Source organism: Tripterygium wilfordii, chromosome 11, assembly GCF_013401445.1.
Source record: "Tripterygium wilfordii isolate XIE 37 chromosome 11, ASM1340144v1, whole genome shotgun sequence".
Taxonomy (NCBI): Eukaryota; Viridiplantae; Streptophyta; class Magnoliopsida; order Celastrales; family Celastraceae; genus Tripterygium; species Tripterygium wilfordii.
The window spans coordinates 6,265,478-6,287,413 of NC_052242.1; positions in this window are offsets into that span (position 1 = coordinate 6,265,478).

Sequence of the window (21,936 nt, forward strand, 5' to 3'; positions counted from 1 at the left end):
CATCGATGCTTTGGAATTGCTCAACTCTCTCCATAGAGGAGCTTTTCACGTTTTTAAGCAATTTGAGACATAACTTGGATCTATTCGCGTCTTTACCTTACGAAACGTGGCACGAAGGCTCAACTAGCAAGTTAGACTTTTAAGAGCACTAAATAGATTACAAAGGTCCACATTGATGATTTGGAATTGCTCAACTCTCTCTATAGAGGAGCTTTTCACGTTTTTAAGCAATTTAAGACATAACTTGGTCTATTCGCGTCTTTACCTTACGAAACGTGGCACGAAGGCTCAACTAGCAAGTTAGACTTTTAAGAGCACTAAATAGAGTGCAACGGTCCACATTGATGCTTTGGAATTGCTCAACTCTCTCCATAGAGGAGCTTTTCACGTTTTTGTGCAATTTGAGACATAACTTGATCTATTCGCCTCTTTACCTTACGAAACGTGGCACGAAGGCTCAATTAGCAAGTTAGACTTTTAAGAGCACTAAATAGAGTACAACGGTCCATATTGATGCTTTGGAATTGCTCAACTCTCTCCATAGAGGAGCTTTCACGTTTTTAAGCAATTTGAGAAATAACTTGGTCTATTCGCGTCTTTACCTGACGAAAAGTGGAACGAAGGCTCAACTAGCAAGTTAGACTTTTAAGAGCACTAAATAGAGTACAACGGTCCTCATTGATGCGTTGGAATTTCTCAACTCTCTCCATAGAGGAGCTTTTCACGTTTTTGTGCAATTTGAGACATAACTTGGTCTATTCGCGTCTTTACCTTACGAAACGTGGCACGAAGGCTCAACTAGCAAGTTAGACATTTAAGAGCACTAAATAGAGTACAACGGTCCACATTGATGCTTTGGAATTGCTCAACTCTCTCCATAGAGGAGCTTTTCACGTTTTTGAGCAATTTGAGACATAACTTGGTCTATTCGCGTCTTTACCTTACGAAACGTGGCACGAAGGCTCAACTAGCAAGTTAGACTTTTAAGAGCACTAAATAGAGTACAACGGTCCACATTGATGCTTTGGAATTGCTCAACTCTCTCCATAGAGGAGCTTTTCACGTTTTTGTGCAATTTGAGACATAACTTGATCTATTCGCGTCTTTACCTTACGAAACGTGGCACGAAGGCTCAACTAGCAAGTTAGACTTTTAAGAGCACTAAATAGAGTACAACGGTCCACATTGATGCTTTGGAATTGCTCAACTCTCTCCATAGAGGAGCTTTCACGTTTTTAAGCAATTTGAGACATAACTTGGTCTATTCGCGTCTTTACCTTACGAAACGTGGAACGAAGGCTCAACTAGCAAGTTAGACTTTTAAGAGCACTAAATAGAGTACAACGGTCCACATTGATGCTTTGGAATTGCTCAACTCTCTCCATAGAGGAGCTTTCACGTTTTTGAGCAATTTGAGACATAACTTGGTCTATTCGCGTCTTTACCATACGAAACGTGGCACGAAGGCTCAACTAGCAAGTTAGACTTTTAAGAGCACTAAATAGAGTACAACGGTCCATATTGATGCTTTGGAATTGCTCAACTCTCTCCATAGAGGAGCTTTTCACGTTTTTAAGCAATTTGAGACATAACTTGGTCTATTCGCGTCTTTACCTTACGAAACGTGGCACGAAGGCTCAACTAGCAAGTTAGACTTTTAAGAGCACTAAATAGAGTACAACGGTCCACATTGATGCTTTGGAATTGCTCAACTCTCTCCATAGAGGAGCTTTTCACGTTTTTGAGCAATTTGAGACATAACTTGGTCTAATTCGCGTCTTTACCTTACGAAACGTGGCACGAAGGCTCACTCTAGCAAGTTAGACTTTTAAGAGCACTAAATAGAGTACAACGGTCCACATTGATGCTTTGGAATTGCTCAACTCTCTCCATAGACCAGCTTTTCACGTTTTTGTGTAATTTGAGACATAACTTGATCTATTCGCCTCTTTACCTTACGAAACGTGGCACGACGGCTCAACTAGCAAGTTAGACTTTAAGAGCACTAAATAGAGTACAACGGTCCACATTGATGCTTTGGAATTGCTCAACTCTCTCCATAGGAGGAGCTTTCCACGTTTTTAAGCAATTTGAGACATAACTTGGTCTATCCTCGTCTTTACCTTACCAAACGTGAAACGAAAGGCTTAACTAGCAAGTTAGACTTTTAAGAGCACTAAATAGAGTACAACGGTCCACATCGATGCTTTGGAATTGCTCAACTCTCTCCATAGAGGAGCTTTTCACGTTTTTGAGCAATTTGAGACATAACTTGGTCAATTCGCGTCTTTACCTTACGAAACGTGGCACGACGGCTACTCTAGCAAGTTAGACTTTTAAGAGCACTAAATAGAGTACAACGGTGCGCATTGATGCGTTGGAATTGCTCAACTCTCTCCATAGACCAGCTTTTCACGTTTTTGTGTAATTTGAGACATAACTTGATCTATTCGCGTCTTTACCTTACGAAACGTGGCACGAAGGCTCAACTAGCAAGTTAGACTTTTAAGAGCACTAAATAGAGTACAACGGTCCACATTGATGCTTTGGAATTGCTCAACTCTCTCCATAGAGGAGCTTTTCACGTTTTTGTGCAATTTGAGACATAACTTGATCTATTCGCCTCTTTACCTTACGAAACGTGGCACGAAGGCTCAACTAGCAAGTTAGACTTTTAAGAGCACTAAATAGAGTACAACGGTCCATATTGATGCTTTGGAATTGCTCAACTCTCTCCATAGAGGAGCTTTTCACGTTTTTAAGCAATTTGAGACATAACTTGGTCTATTCGCGTCTTTACCTTACGAAACGTGGCACGAAGGCTCAACTAGCAAGTTAGACTTTTAAGAGCACTAAATAGAGTACAACGGTCCACATTGATGCTTTGGAATTGCTCAACTCTCTCCATAGAGGAGCTTTTCACGTTTTTGAGCAATTTGAGACATAACTTGGTCAATTCGCGTCTTTACCTTACGAAACGTGGCACGACGGCTACTCTAGCAAGTTAGACTTTTAAGAGCACTAAATAGAGTACAACGGTCCACATTGATGCTTTGGAATTGCTCAACTCTCTCCATAGAGGAGCTTTTCACGTTTTTGTGCAATTTGAGACATAACTTGATCTATTCGCCTCTTTACCTTACGAAACGTGGCACGAAGGCTCAACTAGCAAGTTAGACTTTTAAGAGCACTAAATAGAGTACAACGGTCCACATTGATGCTTTGGAATTGCTCAACTCTCTCCATAGGAGGAGCTTTCACGTTTTTAAGCAATTTGAGACATAACTTGGTCTATCCGCGTCTTTACCTTACGAAACGTGAAACGAAGGCTTAACTAGCAAGTTAGACTTTTAAGAGCACTAAATAGAGTACAACGGTCCACATCGATGCTTTGGAATTGCTCAACTCTCTCCATAGAGGAGCTTTTCACGTTTTTGAGCAATTTGAGACATAACTTGGTCAATTCGCGTCTTTACCTTAAGAAACGTGGCACGACGGCTACTCTAGCAAGTTAGACTTTTAAGAGCACTAAATAGAGTACAACGGTCCACATTGATGCTTTGGAATTGCTCAACTCTCTCCATAGAGGAGCTTTTCACGTTTTTGTGCAATTTGAGACATAACTTGATCTATTCGCGTCTTTACCTTACGAAACGTGGCACGAAGGCTCAACTAGCAAGTTAGACTTTTAAGAGCACTAAATAGAGTACAACGGTCCACATTGATGCTTTGGAATTGCTCAACTCTCTCCATAGAGGAGCTTTTCACGTTTTTGTGCAATTTGAGACATAACTTGATTTATTCGCCTCTTTACCTTACGAAACGTGGCACGAAGGCTCAACTAGCAAGTTAGACTTTTAAGAGAACTAAATAGAGTACAACGGTCCACATTGATGCTTTGGAATTGCTCAACTCTCTCCATAGAGGAGCTTTTCACGTTTTTGAGCAATTTGAGACATAACTTGGTCTATTCGCGTCTTTACCTTACGAAACGTGGCACGAAGGCTCAACTAGCAAGTTAGACTTTTAAGAGAACTAAATAGAGTACAACGGTCCACATTGATGCTTTGGAATTGCTCAACTCTCTCCATGGAGGAGCTTTCCACGTTTTTAAGCAATTTGAGACATAACTTGGTCTATTCGCGTCTTTACCTTACGAAACGTGGAACGAAGGCTCAACTAGCAAGTTAGACTTTTAAGAGCACTAAATAGAGTACAACGGTCCACAATGATGCTTTGGAATTGCTCAACTCTCTCCATAGAGGAGCTTTTCACGTTTTTGTAGCAATTTGAGACATAACTTCGTCTATTCGCGTCTTTACCTTACGAAACGAGGCACGAAGGATCAACTAGCAAGTTAGACTTTTAAGAGCACTAAATAGAGTACAACGGTCCACATTGATGCTTTGGAATTGCTCAACTCTCTCCATAGAGGAGCTTTTCACGTTTTTGTAGCAATTTGAGACATAACTTGATCTATTCGCCGTCTTTACCTTACGAAACGTGGCACGAAGGCTCAACTAGCAAGTTAGACTTTTAAGAGCACTAAATAGAGTACAACGGTCCACATTGATGCTTTGGAATTGCTCAACTCTCTCCATAGAGGAGCTTTTCACGTTTTTGTAGCAATTTGAGACATAACTTGATCTATTCGCCTCTTTACCTTACGAAACGTGGCACGAAGGCTCAACTTGCAAGTTAGACTTTTAAGAGCACTAAATAGAGTACAACGGTCCACATCGATGCTTTGAAATTGCTCAACTCTCTCCATAAACCAGCTTTTCAAGTTTTTGAGCAATTTGAGACAACACTTGGTCTATTCGCGTCTTTTCCTAACGAAACGTGGCACGAAGGCTCAACTAGCAAGTTAGACTTTTAAGAGCACTAAATAGATTACAAAGGTCCACATTGATGCTTTGGAATTGCTCAACTCTCTCCATAGAGGAGCTTTTCACGTTTTTAAGCAATTTGAGACATAACTTGGTCTATTCGCGTCTTTACCTTACGAAACGTGGCACGAAGGCTCAACTAGCAAGTTAGACTTTTAAGAGCACTAAATAGAGTACAACGGTCCACATCGATGCTTTGGAATTGCTCAACTCTCTCCATAGAGGAGCTTTTCACGTTTTTAAGCAATTTGAGACATAACTTGATCTATTCGCCTCTTTACCTTACGAAACGTGGCACGAAGGCTCAACTAGCAAGTTAGACTTTTAAGAGCACTAAATAGAGTACAACGGTCCATATTGATGCTTTGGAATTGCTCAACTCTCTCCATAGAGGAGCTTTCACGTTTTTGAGCAATTTGAGACATAACTTGGTCTATTCGCGTCTTTACCTTACGAAACGTGGCACGAAGGCTCAACTAGCAAGTTAGAATTTCAAGAGCATTAAATATAGTACAACGGTCCACATTGATGCTTTGGAATTGCTCAACTCTCTCCATAGAGGAGCTTTTCACGTTTTTAAGCAATTTGAGACATAACTTGGTCTATTCGCGTCTTTACCTTACGAAACGTGGCACGAAGGCTCAACTAGCAAGTTAGACTTTTAAGAGCACTAAATAGAGTACAACAGTCCACATCGATGCTTTGGAATTGCTCAACTCTCTCCATAGAGGAGCTTTTCACGTTTTTGAGCAATTTGAGACATAACTTGGTCTAATTCGCGTCTTTACCTTACGAAACGTGGCACGAAGGCTCACTCTAGCAAGTTAGACTTTTAAGAGCACTAAATAGAGTACAACGGTCCACATTGATGCTTTGGAATTGCTCAACTCTCTCCATAGAGGCAGCTTTTCACGTTTTTGTAGCAATTTGAGACATAACTTGATCTATTCGCCTCTTTACCTTACGAAACGTGGCACGAAGGCTCAACTAGCAAGTTAGACTTTTAAGAGCACTAAATAGAGTACAACGGTCCACATTGATGCTTTGGAATTGCTCAACTCTCTCCATAGAGGAGCTTTTCACGTTTTTGTAGCAATTTGAGACATAACTTGGATCTATTCGCCTCTTTACCTTACGAAACGTGGCACGAAGGCTCAACTAGCAAGTTAGACTTTTAAGAGCACTAAATAGAGTACAACGGTCCACATTGATGCTTTGGAATTGCTCAACTCTCTCCATAGAGGAGCTTTTCACGTTTTTGAGCAATTTGAGACATAACTTGGTCTATTCGCGTCTTTACCTTACGAAACGTGGCACGAAGGCTCAACTAGCAAGTTAGACTTTTAAGAGCACTAAATAGAGTACAACGGTCCACATTGATGCTTTGGAATTGCTCAACTCTCTCCATAGAGGAGCTTTTCACGTTTTTAAGCAATTTGAGACATAACTTGGTCTATTCGCGTCTTTACCTTACGAAACGTGGCACGAAGGCTCAACTAGCAAGTTAGACTTTTAAGAGCACTAAATAGAGTACAACGGTCCACATTGATGCTTTGGAATTGCTCAACTCTCTCCATAGAGGAGCTTTTCACGTTTTGTAGCAATTTGAGACATAACTTGATCTATTCGCCGTCTTTACCTTACGAAACGTGGCACGAAGGCTCAACTAGCAAGTTAGACTTTTAAGAGCACTAAATAGAGTACAACGGTCCACATTGATGCTTTGGAATTGCTCAACTCTCTCCATAGAGGAGCTTTTCACGTTTTTGAGCAATTTGAGACATAACTTGGTCTATTCGCGTCTTTACCTTACGAAACGTGGCACGAAGGCTCAACTAGCAAGTTAGACTTTTAAGAGCACTAAATAGATTACAAAGGTCCACATTGATGATTTGGAATTGCTCAACTCTCTCCATAGAGGAGCTTTTCACGTTTTTAAGCAATTTGAGACATAACTTGGTCTATTCGCGTCTTTACCTTACGAAACGTGGCACGAAGGCTCAACTAGCAAGTTAGACTTTTAAGAGCACTAAATAGAGTACAACGGTCCACATTGATGCTTTGGAATTGCTCAACTCTCTCCATAGAGGAGCTTTTCACGTTTTTGAGCAATTTGAGACATAACTTGGTCTATTCGCGTCTTTACCTTACGAAACGTGGCACGACGGCTACTCTAGCAAGTTAGACTTTTAAGAGAACTAAATAGAGTACAACGGTCCACATTGATGCTTTGGAATTGCTCAACTCTCTCCGTAGAGGAGCTTTTCACGTTTTTGTAGCAATTTGAGACATAACTTGATCTATTCGCGTCTTTACCTTACGAAACGTGGCACGAAGGCTCAACTAGAAAGTTAGACTTTTAAGAGCACTAAATAGAGTACAACGGTCCACATTGATGCTTTGGAATTGCTCAACTCTCTCCATAGAGGAGCTTTTGACGTTTTTGTGCAATTTGAGACATAACTTGATCTATTCGCCTCTTTACCTTACGAAACGTGGCACGAAGGCTCAACTAGCAAGTTAGACTTTTAAGAGCACTAAATAGAGTACAACGGTCCACATTGATGCTTTGGAATTGCTCAACTCTCTCCATAGAGGAGCTTTTCACGTTTTTGAGCAATTTGAGACATAACTTGGTCTATTCGCGTCTTTACCTTACGAAACGTGGCACGAAGGCTCAACTAGCAAGTTAGACTTTTAAGAGCACTAAATAGAGTACAACGGTCCACATTGATGCTTTGGAATTGCTCAACTCTCTCCATAGAGGAGCTTTTCACGTTTTTAGCAATTTGAGACATAACTTGGTCTATTCGCGTCTTTACCTTACGAAACGTGGCACGAAGGCTCAACTAGCAAGTTAGACTTTTAAGAGCACTAAATAGAGTACAACGGTCCACATTGATGCTTTGGAATTGCTCAACTCTCTCCATAGAGGAGCTTTTCACGTTTTTAAGCAATTTGAGACATAACTTGGTCTATTCGCGTCTTTACCTTACGAAACGTGGCACGAAGGCTCAACTAGCAAGTTAGACTTTTAAGAGCACTAAATAGAGTACAACGGTCCACATTGATGCTTTGGAATTGCTCAACTCTCTCCATAGAGGAGCTTTTCACGTTTTTGAGCAATTTGAGACATAACTTGGTCTATTCGCGTCTTTACCTTACGAAACGTGGCACAAAGTCTCAGCTAGCAAGTTAGGCTTTTAAGAGCACTCAATAGAGTACAACGGTCCACATTGATGCTTTGGAATTGCTCAACTCTCTCCAAAGAGGAGCTTTTCACGGTTTTGTGCAATTTGAGACAAAACTTGATCTATTCGCGTCTTTACCTTACGAAACGTGGCACGAAGGCTCAACTAGCAAGTTAGACTTTCAAGAGCACTCAATAGAGTACAACGGTCCAATTGATGCTTTGGAATTGCTCAACTCTCTCCATAGAGGAGCTTTTCACGTTTTTGAGCAATTTGAGACATAACTTGGTCTATTCGCGTCTTTACCTTACGAAACGTGGCGCGAAGGCTCAACTAGCAAGTTAGACTTTTAAGAGCACTGAATAGAGTACAACGGTCCAATTGATGCTTTGGAATTGCTCAACTCTCTCCATAGAGGAGCTTTTCACGTTTTTGTGCAATTTGAGACATAACTTGGTCTATTCGCGTCTTTACCTTACGAAACGTGGCACGAAGGCTCAACTAGCAAGTTAGACTTTTAAGAGCACTAAATAGAGTACAACGGTCCACATTGATGCTTTGGAATTGCTCAACTCTCTCCATAGAGGAGCTTTTCACGTTTTTAAGCAATTTGAGACATAACTTGGTCTATTCGCGTCTTTACCTTACGAAACGTGGCACGAAGGCTCAACTAGCAAGTTAGACTTTTAAGAGCACTAAATAGAGTACAACGGTCCACATTGATGCTTTGGAATTGCTCAACTCTCTCCATAGAGGAGCTTTTCACGTTTTTAAGCAATTTGAGACATAACTTGGTCTATTCGCGTCTTTACCTTACGAAACGTGGCACGAAGGCTCAACTAGCAAGTTAGACTTTTAAGAGCATCAAATAGAGTACAACGGTCCACATTGATGCTTTGTAATTGCTCAACTCTCTCCATAGAGGAGCTTTTCACGTTTTTGAGCAATTTGAGACATAACTTGGTCTATTCGCGTCTTTACCTTACGAAACGTGGCACGAAGGCTCAACTAGCAAGCTAGACTTTTAAGAGCACTAAATAGAGTACAACGGTCCACATTCATGCTTTGGAATTGCTCAACTCTCTCCATAGAGGAGCTTTTCACGTTTTTGTAGCAATTTGAGACATAACTTGGTCTATTCGCGTCTTTACCTTACGAAACGTGGCACGAAGGCTCAACTAGCAAGCTAGACTTTTAAGAGCACTAAATAGAGTACAACGGTCCACATTCATGCTTTGGAATTGCTCAACTCTCTCCATAGAGGAGCTTTTCACGTTTTTGTGCACTTTGAGACATAACTTGATCTATTCGCCTCTTTACCTTACGAATCGTGGCACGAAGGCTGAACTAGCAAGTTAGACTTTTAAGAGCACTAAATAGAGTACAACGGTCCACATTGATGCTTTGGAATTGCTCAACTCTCTCCATAGGGGACCTTTTCACGTTTTTAAGCAATTTGAGACATAACTTGGTCTATTCGCGTCTTTACCTTACGAAACGTGGCACGAAGGCTCAACTAGCAAGTTAGACTTTTAAGAGCACTAAATAGAGTACAACGGTCCACATTGATGCTTTGGAATTGCTCAACTCTCTCCATAGAGGAGCTTTTCACGTTTTTAAGCAATTTGAGACATAACTTGGTCTATTCGCGTCTTTACCTTACGAAACGTGGCACGAAGGCTCAACTAGCAAGTTAGACTTTTAAGAGCACTAAATAGAGTACAACGGTCCACATTGATGCTTTGGAATTGCTCAACTCTCTCCATAGAGGAGCTTTTCACGTTTTTGTAGCAATTTGAGACATAACTTGGATCTATTCGCGTCTTTACCTTACGAAACGTGGCACGAAGGCTCAACTAGCAAGTTAGACTTTTAAGAGCACTAAATAGAGTACAACGGTCCACATTGATGCTTTGGAATTGCTCAACTCTCTCCATAGAGGAGCTTTTCACGTTTTTAGCAATTTGAGACATAACTTGGTCTATTCGCGTCTTTACCTTACGAAACGTGGCACGAAGGCTCAACTAGCAAGTTAGACTTTTAAGAGCACTAAATAGAGTACAACGGTCCACATTGATGCTTTGGAATTGCTCAACTCTCTCCATAGAGGAGCTTTTCACGTTTTTAGCAATTTGAGACATAACTTGGTCTATTCGCGTCTTTACCTTACGAAACGTGGCACGAAGGCTCAACTAGCAAGTTAGACTTTTAAGAGCACTAAATAGAGTACAACGGTCCACATTGATGCTTTGGAATTGCTCAACTCTCTCCATAGAGGAGCTTTTCACGTTTTTGTAGCAATTTGAGACATAACTTGGTCTATTCGCGTCTTTACCTTACGAAACGTGGCACGAAGGCTCAACTAGCAAGTTAGACTTTTAAGAGCACTAAATAGAGTACAACGGTCCACATTGATGCTTTGGAATTGCTCAACTCTCTCCATAGAGGAGCTTTTCACGTTTTTGTAGCAATTTGAGACATAACTTGGTCTATTCGCGTCTTTACCTTACGAAACGTGGCACGAAGGCTCAACTAGCAAGTTAGACTTTTAAGAGCACTAAATAGAGTACAACGGTCCACATTGATGCTTTGGAATTGCTCAACTCTCTCCATAGAGGAGCTTTTCACGTTTTTAAGCAATTTGAGACATAACTTGGTCTATTCGCGTCTTTACCTTACGAAACGTGGCACGAAGGCTCAACTAGCAAGTTAGACTTTTAAGAGCACTAAATAGAGTACAACGGTCCACATTGATGCTTTGGAATTGCTCAACTCTCTCCATAGAGGAGCTTTTCACGTTTTTGTAGCAATTTGAGACATAACTTGGTCTATTCGCGTCTTTACCTTACGAAACGTGGCACGAAGGCTCAACTAGCAAGTTAGACTTTTAAGAGCACTAAATAGAGTACAACGGTCCACATTGATGCTTTGGAATTGCTCAACTCTCTCCATAGAGGAGCTTTTCACGTTTTTGTAGCAATTTGAGACATAACTTGATCTATTCGCCGTCTTTACCTTACGAAACGTGGCACGAAGGCTCAACTAGCAAGTTAGACTTTTAAGAGCACTAAATAGAGTACAACGGTCCACATTGATGCTTTGGAATTGCTCAACTCTCTCCATAGAGGAGCTTTTCACGTTTTTAAGCAATTTGAGACATAACTTGGTCTATTCGCGTCTTTACCTTACGAAACGTGGCACGAAGGCTCAACTAGCAAGTTAGACTTTTAAGAGCACTAAATAGAGTACAACGGTCCACATTGATGCTTTGGAATTGCTCAACTCTCTCCATAGAGGAGCTTTTCACGTTTTTGAGCAATTTGAGACATAACTTGGTCTATTCGCGTCTTTACCTTACGAAACGTGGCACGAAGGCTCAACTAGCAAGTTAGACTTTTAAGAGCACTAAATAGAGTACAACGGTCCACATTGATGCTTTGGAATTGCTCAACTCTCTCCATAGAGGAGCTTTTCACGTTTTTGAGCAATTTGAGACATAACTTGGTCTATTCGCGTCTTTACCTTACGAAACGTGGCACGAAGGCTCAACTAGCAAGTTAGACTTTTAAGAGCACTAAATAGAGTACAACGGTCCACATTGATGCTTTGGAATTGCTCAACTCTCTCCATAGAGGAGCTTTTCACGTTTTTGTAGCAATTTGAGACATAACTTGGTCTATTCGCGTCTTTACCTTACGAAACGTGGCACGAAGGCTCAACTAGCAAGTTAGACTTTTAAGAGCACTAAATAGAGTACAACGGTCCACATTGATGCTTTGGAATTGCTCAACTCTCTCCATAGAGGAGCTTTTCACGTTTTTGTAGCAATTTGAGACATAACTTGGTCTATTCGCGTCTTTACCTTACGAAACGTGGCACGAAGGCTCAACTAGCAAGTTAGACTTTTAAGAGCACTAAATAGAGTACAACGGTCCACATTGATGCTTTGGAATTGCTCAACTCTCTCCATAGAGGAGCTTTTCACGTTTTGTAGCAATTTGAGACATAACTTGGTCTATTCGCGTCTTTACCTTACGAAACGTGGCACGAAGGCTCAACTAGCAAGTTAGACTTTTAAGAGCACTAAATAGAGTACAACGGTCCACATTGATGCTTTGGAATTGCTCAACTCTCTCCATAGAGGAGCTTTTCACGTTTTTAAGCAATTTGAGACATAACTTGGTCTATTCGCGTCTTTACCTTACGAAACGTGGCACGAAGGCTCAACTAGCAAGTTAGACTTTTAAGAGCACTAAATAGAGTACAACGGTCCACATTGATGCTTTGGAATTGCTCAACTCTCTCCATAGAGGAGCTTTTCACGTTTTTGTAGCAATTTGAGACATAACTTGGTCTATTCGCGTCTTTACCTTACGAAACGTGGCACGAAGGCTCAACTAGCAAGTTAGACTTTTAAGAGCACTAAATAGAGTACAACGGTCCACATTGATGCTTTGGAATTGCTCAACTCTCTCCATAGAGGAGCTTTTCACGTTTTTAAGCAATTTGAGACATAACTTGGTCTATTCGCGTCTTTACCTTACGAAACGTGGCACGAAGGCTCAACTAGCAAGTTAGACTTTTAAGAGCACTAAATAGAGTACAACGGTCCACATTGATGCTTTGGAATTGCTCAACTCTCTCCATAGAGGAGCTTTTCACGTTTTTGAGCAATTTGAGACATAACTTGGTCTATTCGCGTCTTTACCTTACGAAACGTGGCACGAAGGCTCAACTAGCAAGTTAGACTTTTAAGAGCACTAAATAGAGTACAACGGTCCACATTGATGCTTTGGAATTGCTCAACTCTCTCCATAGAGGAGCTTTTCACGTTTTTGTAGCAATTTGAGACATAACTTGATCTATTCGCCGTCTTTACCTTACGAAACGTGGCACGAAGGCTCAACTAGCAAGTTAGACTTTTAAGAGCACTAAATAGAGTACAACGGTCCACATTGATGCTTTGGAATTGCTCAACTCTCTCCATAGAGGAGCCTTTCACGTTTTTAAGCAATTTGAGACATAACTTGGTCTATTCGCGTCTTTACCTTACGAAACGTGGAACGAAGGCTCAACTAGCAAGTTAGACTTTTAAGAGCACTAAATAGAGTACAACGGTCCACATTGATGCTTTGGAATTGCTCAACTCTCTCCATAGAGGAGCTTTTCACGTTTTTGAGCAATTTGAGACATAACTTGGTCTATTCGCGTCTTTACCATACGAAACGTGGCACGAAGGCTCAACTAGCAAGTTAGACTTTTAAGAGCACTAAATAGAGTACAACGGTCCACATTGATGCTTTGGAATTGCTCAACTCTCTCCATAGAGGAGCTTTTCACGTTTTTGTGCAATTTGAGACATAACTTGATCTATTCGCCTCTTTACCTTACGAAACGTGGCACGAAGGCTCAACTAGCAAGTTAGACTTTTAAGAGCACTAAATAGAGTACAACGGTCCATATTGATGCTTTGGAATTGCTCAACTCTCTCCATAGAGGAGCTTTTCACGTTTTTGTAGCAATTTGAGACATAACTTGGTCTATTCGCGTCTTTACCTTACGAAACGTGGCACGAAGGCTCAACTAGCAAGTTAGACTTTTAAGAGCACTAAATAGAGTACAACGGTCCACATTGATGCTTTGGAATTGCTCAACTCTCTCCATAGAGGAGCTTTTCACGTTTTTGTAGCAATTTGAGACATAACTTGGTCTATTCGCGTCTTTACCTTACGAAACGTGGCACGAAGGCTCAACTAGCAAGTTAGACTTTTAAGAGCACTAAATAGAGTACAACGGTCCACATTGATGCTTTGGAATTGCTCAACTCTCTCCATAGAGGAGCTTTTCACGTTTTGTAGCAATTTGAGACATAACTTGGTCTATTCGCGTCTTTACCTTACGAAACGTGGCACGAAGGCTCAACTAGCAAGTTAGACTTTTAAGAGCACTAAATAGAGTACAACGGTCCACATTGATGCTTTGGAATTGCTCAACTCTCTCCATAGAGGAGCTTTTCACGTTTTTGTAGCAATTTGAGACATAACTTGGTCTATTCGCGTCTTTACCTTACGAAACGTGGCACGAAGGCTCAACTAGCAAGTTAGACTTTTAAGAGCACTAAATAGAGTACAACGGTCCACATTGATGCTTTGGAATTGCTCAACTCTCTCCATAGAGGAGCTTTTCACGTTTTTGAGCAATTTGAGACATAACTTGGTCTATTCGCGTCTTTACCTTACGAAACGTGGCACGAAGGCTCAACTAGCAAGTTAGACTTTTAAGAGCACTAAATAGAGTACAACGGTCCACATTGATGCTTTGGAATTGCTCAACTCTCTCCATAGAGGAGCTTTTCACGTTTTTGAGCAATTTGAGACATAACTTGGTCTATTCGCGTCTTTACCTTACGAAACGTGGCACGAAGGCTCAACTAGCAAGTTAGACTTTTAAGAGCACTAAATAGAGTACAACGGTCCACATTGATGCTTTGGAATTGCTCAACTCTCTCCATAGAGGAGCTTTTCACGTTTTTAAGCAATTTGAGACATAACTTGGTCTATTCGCGTCTTTACCTTACGAAACGTGGCACGAAGGCTCAACTAGCAAGTTAGACTTTTAAGAGCACTAAATAGAGTACAACGGTCCACATTGATGCTTTGGAATTGCTCAACTCTCTCCATAGAGGAGCTTTTCACGTTTTTGTAGCAATTTGAGACATAACTTGGTCTATTCGCGTCTTTACCTTACGAAACGTGGCACGAAGGCTCAACTAGCAAGTTAGACTTTTAAGAGCACTAAATAGAGTACAACGGTCCACATTGATGCTTTGGAATTGCTCAACTCTCTCCATAGAGGAGCTTTTCACGTTTTTAAGCAATTTGAGACATAACTTGGTCTATTCGCGTCTTTACCTTACGAAACGTGGCACGAAGGCTCAACTAGCAAGTTAGACTTTTAAGAGCACTAAATAGAGTACAACGGTCCACATTGATGCTTTGGAATTGCTCAACTCTCTCCATAGAGGAGCTTTTCACGTTTTTGTAGCAATTTGAGACATAACTTGGTCTATTCGCGTCTTTACCTTACGAAACGTGGCACGAAGGCTCAACTAGCAAGTTAGACTTTTAAGAGCACTAAATAGAGTACAACGGTCCACATTGATGCTTTGGAATTGCTCAACTCTCTCCATAGAGGAGCTTTTCACGTTTTTGTAGCAATTTGAGACATAACTTGGTCTATTCGCGTCTTTACCTTACGAAACGTGGCACGAAGGCTCAACTAGCAAGTTAGACTTTTAAGAGCACTAAATAGAGTACAACGGTCCACATTGATGCTTTGGAATTGCTCAACTCTCTCCATAGAGGAGCTTTTCACGTTTTTGTAGCAATTTGAGACATAACTTGGTCTATTCGCGTCTTTACCTTACGAAACGTGGCACGAAGGCTCAACTAGCAAGTTAGACTTTTAAGAGCACTAAATAGAGTACAACGGTCCACATTGATGCTTTGGAATTGCTCAACTCTCTCCATAGAGGAGCTTTTCACGTTTTTGTAGCAATTTGAGACATAACTTGGTCTATTCGCGTCTTTACCTTACGAAACGTGGCACGAAGGCTCAACTAGCAAGTTAGACTTTTAAGAGCACTAAATAGAGTACAACGGTCCACATTGATGCTTTGGAATTGCTCAACTCTCTCCATAGAGGAGCTTTTCACGTTTTTGTAGCAATTTGAGACATAACTTGGTCTATTCGCGTCTTTACCTTACGAAACGTGGCACGAAGGCTCAACTAGCAAGTTAGACTTTTAAGAGCACTAAATAGAGTACAACGGTCCACATTGATGCTTTGGAATTGCTCAACTCTCTCCATAGAGGAGCTTTTCACGTTTTTGTAGCAATTTGAGACATAACTTGGTCTATTCGCGTCTTTACCTTACGAAACGTGGCACGAAGGCTCAACTAGCAAGTTAGACTTTTAAGAGCACTAAATAGAGTACAACGGTCCACATTGATGCTTTGGAATTGCTCAACTCTCTCCATAGAGGAGCTTTTCACGTTTTTGAGCAATTTGAGACATAACTTGGTCTATTCGCGTCTTTACCTTACGAAACGTGGCACGAAGGCTCAACTAGCAAGTTAGACTTTTAAGAGCACTAAATAGAGTACAACGGTCCACATTGATGCTTTGGAATTGCTCAACTCTCTCCATAGAGGAGCTTTTCACGTTTTTGTAGCAATTTGAGACATAACTTGGTCTATTCGCGTCTTTACCTTACGAAACGTGGCACGAAGGCTCAACTAGCAAGTTAGACTTTTAAGAGCACTAAATAGAGTACAACGGTCCACATTGATGCTTTGGAATTGCTCAACTCTCTCCATAGAGGAGCTTTTCACGTTTTTGAGCAATTTGAGACATAACTTGGTCTATTCGCGTCTTTACCTTACGAAACGTGGCACGAAGGCTCAACTAGCAAGTTAGACTTTTAAGAGCACTAAATAGAGTACAACGGTCCACATTGATGCTTTGGAATTGCTCAACTCTCTCCATAGAGGAGCTTTTCACGTTTTTGTAGCAATTTGAGACATAACTTGGTCTATTCGCGTCTTTACCTTACGAAACGTGGCACGAAGGCTCAACTAGCAAGTTAGACTTTTAAGAGCACTAAATAGAGTACAACGGTCCACATTGATGCTTTGGAATTGCTCAACTCTCTCCATAGAGGAGCTTTTCACGTTTTTGAGCAATTTGAGACATAACTTGGTCTATTCGCGTCTTTACCTTACGAAACGTGGCACGAAGGCTCAACTAGCAAGTTAGACTTTTAAGAGCACTAAATAGAGTACAACGGTCCACATTGATGCTTTGGAATTGCTCAACTCTCTCCATAGAGGAGCTTTTCACGTTTTTGAGCAATTTGAGACATAACTTGGTCTATTCGCGTCTTTACCTTACGAAACGTGGCACGAAGGCTCAACTAGCAAGTTAGACTTTTAAGAGCACTAAATAGAGTACAACGGTCCACATTGATGCTTTGGAATTGCTCAACTCTCTCCATAGAGGAGCTTTTCACGTTTTGTAGCAATTTGAGACATAACTTGGTCTATTCGCGTCTTTACCTTACGAAACGTGGCACGAAGGCTCAACTAGCAAGTTAGACTTTTAAGAGCACTAAATAGAGTACAACGGTCCACATTGATGCTTTGGAATTGCTCAACTCTCTCCATAGAGGAGCTTTTCACGTTTTTGAGCAATTTGAGACATAACTTGGTCTATTCGCGTCTTTACCTTACGAAACGTGGCACGAAGGCTCAACTAGCAAGTTAGACTTTTAAGAGCACTAAATAGAGTACAACGGTCCACATTGATGCTTTGGAATTGCTCAACTCTCTCCATAGAGGAGCTTTTCACGTTTTTGAGCAATTTGAGACATAACTTGGTCTATTCGCGTCTTTACCTTACGAAACGTGGCACGAAGGCTCAACTAGCAAGTTAGACTTTTAAGAGCACTAAATAGAGTACAACGGTCCACATTGATGCTTTGGAATTGCTCAACTCTCTCCATAGAGGAGCTTTTCACGTTTTTAAGCAATTTGAGACATAACTTGGTCTATTCGCGTCTTTACCTTACGAAACGTGGCACGAAGGCTCAACTAGCAAGTTAGACTTTTAAGAGCACTAAATAGAGTACAACGGTCCACATTGATGCTTTGGAATTGCTCAACTCTCTCCATAGAGGAGCTTTTCACGTTTTTGAGCAATTTGAGACATAACTTGGTCTATTCGCGTCTTTACCTTACGAAACGTGGCACGAAGGCTCAACTAGCAAGTTAGACTTTTAAGAGCACTAAATAGAGTACAACGGTCCACATTGATGCTTTGGAATTGCTCAACTCTCTCCATAGAGGAGCTTTTCACGTTTTTGTAGCAATTTGAGACATAACTTGGTCTATTCGCGTCTTTACCTTACGAAACGTGGCACGAAGGCTCAACTAGCAAGTTAGACTTTTAAGAGCACTAAATAGAGTACAACGGTCCACATTGATGCTTTGGAATTGCTCAACTCTCTCCATAGAGGAGCTTTTCACGTTTTTGTAGCAATTTGAGACATAACTTGGTCTATTCGCGTCTTTACCTTACGAAACGTGGCACGAAGGCTCAACTAGCAAGTTAGACTTTTAAGAGCACTAAATAGAGTACAACGGTCCACATTGATGCTTTGGAATTGCTCAACTCTCTCCATAGAGGAGCTTTTCACGTTTTGTAGCAATTTGAGACATAACTTGGTCTATTCGCGTCTTTACCTTACGAAACGTGGCACGAAGGCTCAACTAGCAAGTTAGACTTTTAAGAGCACTAAATAGAGTACAACGGTCCACATTGATGCTTTGGAATTGCTCAACTCTCTCCATAGAGGAGCTTTTCACGTTTTTGTAGCAATTTGAGACATAACTTGGTCTATTCGCGTCTTTACCTTACGAAACGTGGCACGAAGGCTCAACTAGCAAGTTAGACTTTTAAGAGCACTAAATAGAGTACAACGGTCCACATTGATGCTTTGGAATTGCTCAACTCTCTCCATAGAGGAGCTTTTCACGTTTTTGTAGCAATTTGAGACATAACTTGGTCTATTCGCGTCTTTACCTTACGAAACGTGGCACGAAGGCTCAACTAGCAAGTTAGACTTTTAAGAGCACTAAATAGAGTACAACGGTCCACATTGATGCTTTGGAATTGCTCAACTCTCTCCATAGAGGAGCTTTTCACGTTTTTGTAGCAATTTGAGACATAACTTGGTCTATTCGCGTCTTTACCTTACGAAACGTGGCACGAAGGCTCAACTAGCAAGTTAGACTTTTAAGAGCACTAAATAGAGTACAACGGTCCACATTGATGCTTTGGAATTGCTCAACTCTCTCCATAGAGGAGCTTTTCACGTTTTGTAGCAATTTGAGACATAACTTGGTCTATTCGCGTCTTTACCTTACGAAACGTGGCACGAAGGCTCAACTAGCAAGTTAGACTTTTAAGAGCACTAAATAGAGTACAACGGTCCACATTGATGCTTTGGAATTGCTCAACTCTCTCCATAGAGGAGCTTTTCACGTTTTTGAGCAATTTGAGACATAACTTGGTCTATTCGCGTCTTTACCTTACGAAACGTGGCACGAAGGCTCAACTAGCAAGTTAGACTTTTAAGAGCACTAAATAGAGTACAACGGTCCACATTGATGCTTTGGAATTGCTCAACTCTCTCCATAGAGGAGCTTTTCACGTTTTTGAGCAATTTGAGACATAACTTGGTCTATTCGCGTCTTTACCTTACGAAACGTGGCACGAAGGCTCAACTAGCAAGTTAGACTTTTAAGAGCACTAAATAGAGTACAACGGTCCACATTGATGCTTTGGAATTGCTCAACTCTCTCCATAGAGGAGCTTTTCACGTTTTGTAGCAATTTGAGACATAACTTGGTCTATTCGCGTCTTTACCTTACGAAACGTGGCACGAAGGCTCAACTAGCAAGTTAGACTTTTAAGAGCACTAAATAGAGTACAACGGTCCACATTGATGCTTTGGAATTGCTCAACTCTCTCCATAGAGGAGCTTTTCACGTTTTTGAGCAATTTGAGACATAACTTGGTCTATTCGCGTCTTTACCTTACGAAACGTGGCACGAAGGCTCAACTAGCAAGTTAGACTTTTAAGAGCACTAAATAGAGTACAACGGTCCACATTGATGCTTTGGAATTGCTCAACTCTCTCCATAGAGGAGCTTTTCACGTTTTTGAGCAATTTGAGACATAACTTGGTCTATTCGCGTCTTTACCTTACGAAACGTGGCACGAAGGCTCAACTAGCAAGTTAGACTTTTAAGAGCACTAAATAGAGTACAACGGTCCACATTGATGCTTTGGAATTGCTCAACTCTCTCCATAGAGGAGCTTTTCACGTTTTTAAGCAATTTGAGACATAACTTGGTCTATTCGCGTCTTTACCTTACGAAACGTGGCACGAAGGCTCAACTAGCAAGTTAGACTTTTAAGAGCACTAAATAGAGTACAACGGTCCACATTGATGCTTTGGAATTGCTCAACTCTCTCCATAGAGGAGCTTTTCACGTTTTTGAGCAATTTGAGACATAACTTGGTCTATTCGCGTCTTTACCTTACGAAACGTGGCACGAAGGCTCAACTAGCAAGTTAGACTTTTAAGAGCACTAAATAGAGTACAACGGTCCACATTGATGCTTTGGAATTGCTCAACTCTCTCCATAGAGGAGCTTTTCACGTTTTTGTAGCAATTTGAGACATAACTTGGTCTATTCGCGTCTTTACCTTACGAAACGTGGCACGAAGGCTCAACTAGCAAGTTAGACTTTTAAGAGCACTAAATAGAGTACAACGGTCCACATTGATGCTTTGGAATTGCTCAACTCTCTCCATAGAGGAGCTTTTCACGTTTTTGTAGCAATTTGAGACATAACTTGGTCTATTCGCCGTCTTTACCTTACGAAACGTGGCACGAAGGCTCAACTAGCAAGTTAGACTTTTAAGAGCACTAAATAGAGTACAACGGTCCACATTGATGCTTTGGAATTGCTCAACTCTCTCCATAGAGGAGCTTTTCACGTTTTTATGCAATTTGAGACATAACTTGGTCTATTCGCGTCTTTACCTTACGAAACGTGGCACGAAGGCTCAACTAGCAAGTTAGACTTTTAAGAGCACTAAATAGAGTACAACGGTCCACATTGATGCTTTGGAATTGCTCAACTCTCTCCATAGAGGAGCTTTTCACGTTTTTGAGCAATTTGAGACATAACTTGGTCTATTCGCGTCTTTACCTTACGAAACGTGGCACGAAGGCTCAACTAGCAAGCTAGACTTTTAAGAGCACTAAATAGAGTACAACGGTCCACATTGATGCTTTGGAATTGCTCAACTCTCTCCATAGAGGAGCTTTTCACGTTTTTGTGCAATTTGAGACATAACTTGATCTATTCGCCTCTTTACCTTACGAAACGTGGCACGAAGGCTCAACTAGCAAGTTAGACTTTTAAGAGCACTAAATAGAGTACAACGGTCCACATTGATGCTTTGGAATTGCTCAACTCTCTCCATAGGGGACCTTTTCACGTTTTTAAGCAATTTGAGACATAACTTGGTCTATTCGCGTCTTTACCTTACGAAACGTGGCACGAAGGCTCAACTAGCAAGTTAGACTTTTAAGAGCACTAAATAGAGTACAACGGTCCACATTGATGCTTTGGAATTGCTCAACTCTCTCCATAGAGGAGCTTTTCACGTTTTTGAGCAATTTGAGACATAACTTGGTCTATTCGCGTCTTTACCTTACGAAACGTGGCACGAAGGCTCAACTAGCAAGTTAGACTTTTAAGAGCACTAAATAGAGTACAACGGTCCACATTGATGCTTTGGAATTGCTCAACTCTCTCCATAGAGGAGCTTTTCACGTTTTTGTAGCAATTTGAGACATAACTTGGTCTATTCGCGTCTTTACCTTACGAAACGTGGCACGAAGGCTCAACTAGCAAGTTAGACTTTTAAGAGCACTAAATAGAGTACAACGGTCCACATTGATGCTTTGGAATTGCTCAACTCTCTCCATAGAGGAGCTTTTCACGTTTTTAAGCAATTTGAGACATAACTTGGTCTATTCGCGTCTTTACCTTACGAAACGTGGCACGAAGGCTCAACTAGCAAGTTAGACTTTTAAGAGCACTAAATAGAGTACAACGGTCCACATTGATGCTTTGGAATTGCTCAACTCTCTCCATAGAGGAGCTTTTCACGTTTTTGAGCAATTTGAGACATAACTTGGTCTATTCGCGTCTTTA